The following is a 2,928-nucleotide window of genomic DNA, read 5'->3' on the forward strand; positions in this document are numbered from 1 at the left end:
GGGATGTTCAACATTTTTTCATGTATTTCCCATTTGTCCTTCTTCATCTGATTAAGTATCTATTCATTTCTGGTTCCACTTTTGGGATTTTTGTCTTTAAGTCCAGAAGATTTTTTTTTTAAGCCTTAAGTTTTATTTACATAACCTCCAGTGAGAACAGAACAGACTAATTACTAACACTTCTTCATAATACAATTGAGCCAAGCCAGGGAGGACAAGCACACCTGCAGCCAGCTGCCAGCCAGTGTGATGGGTGGGATCTCAAGGGAGTTGGCCCCAGGCCTGGCCCACTGCTGGAGGAGTATCCACAGTGGAGCAAGAGTTCTTCATGGTCTCATCAATGGACACGATCAGGCATGCAGCCCCAGAGGCAGCTGTCAGGGCAATGATCTGCCCCATAGCTGGCTCCCACATGAAAGCTTCGAAGTTGTCAGTAATGTCCTCATTGTTGATGTCCACCCTATACCACATACTGCTCTGTGCATACAGGGCCCTTAGTTTGTTCAGGATGTTTGTGGCATCAAAGCGAGCATTGCCACATAGATGGCTATGTGACAATGTGGAAAAATCTCCAAGGCCTTAGCATATGCCCCGATTGGTAGCTGCTGTTTTCCTGGAATAGTCCTTGAATAATCCTGAAGGTGCTTAAAGAGCTCCATCTCAATGGCTCCACTGCCAGCTACTACTGAATCATTATTGATGGCTCTCCTGACAATCATGATGGCATCATGCAGAGACCACGCTATCTCCGTGAACTGCTCAGCTCCACCACGGATGATGAAGGTGCAAGTCTTGGCCTTGGGGCAGCCAGTGAAGAAACTGTATCTTTCACTTCCTATCTGGGTCTCTTTGAACAGCTGGCAGCAGCCCAACACATCTGCTGATCTGGTCTGGATTGAGCCTCCGGAGGCCATCATTGTCCTCTTCAGATCCTCCTTAGGCACATGGCCGGTGCAGAACATGTTCCTATCAGCAAAGTACTGGGTGGCCACATCTCCAATAGAGAATTTGGAGAAAATAACTTTGGCTCCAGAATTATAGATCTTCTCTAACTTGTCATACAGAATGTCCCACTCAGCATCAATGATTGCTGATAATCTCTACCATGTGGTCTCTGATTTCAACACTGTCTTTCTCAGCTTTCAGCTCAAGTTCAATGCTTAATAAGGCAATCGTGGGGTTATGTACTTTTTAGGTTGCATTTCAAATCCAATGTAAGAGAAAGTCTTGAATGTAACACCAGTCACCAGCCAAGACTCTTCAGGGATGCACCCTGTGACTTCTTGATTCCAGTCATCTTATGCTGCAGCAAATTATCTAGCATCATAGCATCAACCACCATCTTAGCAAAGAAGGCTTTCTGCTGGGAGATCGGCTTGGAGCTCAGCCATCATGGCATACTGCTCCAGCAGCTTCCTCTGCTCCACTTTATCTTGCTTCTTTACAGTCACAGCCATCTCCTTGATCTTATTAATTGCCAACTGTGTAGCTGTGTGGAAAGCTCGGATGGTGATCTGGGAGTGCAAACCTTCCTCCATGTAGGGTTTTACCTGCTTCAGAAACTGCAGCCAGCAGCGTTACAGAGGTGGTGCCATCCCCAACCTCAGCATCTTGAGACTTGGCAATATCCACTAAAGTCTTTGCTGTAGAATAGACGACATGGAGCAGTTTCAAAATTGTGGCCCCATCATTACAAATTGGTGCTTTGCCCTGGCCATCTACAATACACTTGTCCATGCCACGGGGTCCGAGGGTGGTTCTTACAGCCTCAGCAATCTCCTGGCAGGCACTGATGTTGCTCACAAGTTGAGGGATTCCTGAGAGCTGTCAGTCCTCTCTTTCAACAGTATAACTGCTGTGGGCATCCTTTGGCAGCTTCTTTAGGAGCTCACTACTCTGTTCTGTGTGCTCCAGCCACCCCAAAAGATTGTTTTGATTCTTTGCTTTTTTAAAAAATTTCTTTATATATTCTAAATGTTAGCTCTTTGTCCTAGAAATAGCTGCTAAAATTTTTCTCATTCTATGAGTTGTTTCATCCTCTGTTGGCTATTTTGCCGTTGTACAAGAGCTTTTTAATTTGTTGTGATCCCTGTTGTTGAAACTTTGTATTATTTCCTATGCAGTTAGGGTTTTATTTATTATAAAGTCTTTGCCTATATCTTTGTTTTTAAGAATTTTACCTATTCTATAATCCAGCAGATTAAATATTTCTATTTTAATACATAGGTCTTTGATCCATTTTGATTTTAGTTTAGATCATGCTGAGAGACACAGGTTTAGGATTAGTTTTCCACATGTGGAAAGCCAGTTTTCCAGTACTATTAAAGAGGTTATCTTTCTTTCAATGGAGGTGTTTAGGCCTTTTGTTAAAATTAGCTGAATGTGCTTGGAGTTGTCTCCACATTTTCTACTGTGTCTTACTGATGCTTAGGATTTTTTTTTTTTCATCAATACAATGCTGTCTTTGTAATGGAGGCTTTGTAGTGTAAATTCAAATTGGAGATTGTGATTCCCCCTGCCTTCCTACCTGTCTCAGTTACTTTTCTCTCTTTGCTGGGACAAATACCTGACACCCAATGTGAAGGACAGAAAGGCTTATTTAGCTCACAGTCCCTGGAGCTTTCAGCCCAGACTCAGCTGGCTTCAAGGCAGTATGGAACATAGCAGAGGGCAGTAGCTCATGGTGGCTGCAGAGAGCATAAACAAAATGGAGGAGAAGCAGCAGCAATGACAACAGAGAAGAAGTCTGTCTCTCTGTCTCTTTTATGTAATATTCAGTCTATTCACTGTTGGGGGCCGCGCCCAAGCCATGTTATTAAAACGACACCCATTTCCTGCTTCCTGACTGCTATACTTTGTAAACAGCCTTCCTTGTTATCAACCTTGCCCAGCTACTGGTGACGCCAACCTATCCCCTGTCTGAATCTG

The 2,928-nt window shown here is 43.7% G+C and overlaps 1 pseudogene; it reads right to left on the bottom strand.

Annotated features, from left to right (window-relative positions):
- Positions 1-261: 261 nt before the first annotated feature.
- LOC101591185 lies at positions 262-1,737 on the bottom strand (annotated as a pseudogene).
- Positions 1,738-2,928: the final 1,191 nt, after the last annotated feature.

This window comes from Octodon degus, unplaced genomic scaffold, assembly GCF_000260255.1.
Source record: "Octodon degus isolate 3935 unplaced genomic scaffold, OctDeg1.0 scaffold00142, whole genome shotgun sequence".
In the NCBI taxonomy this organism is placed as follows: Eukaryota; Metazoa; Chordata; class Mammalia; order Rodentia; family Octodontidae; genus Octodon; species Octodon degus.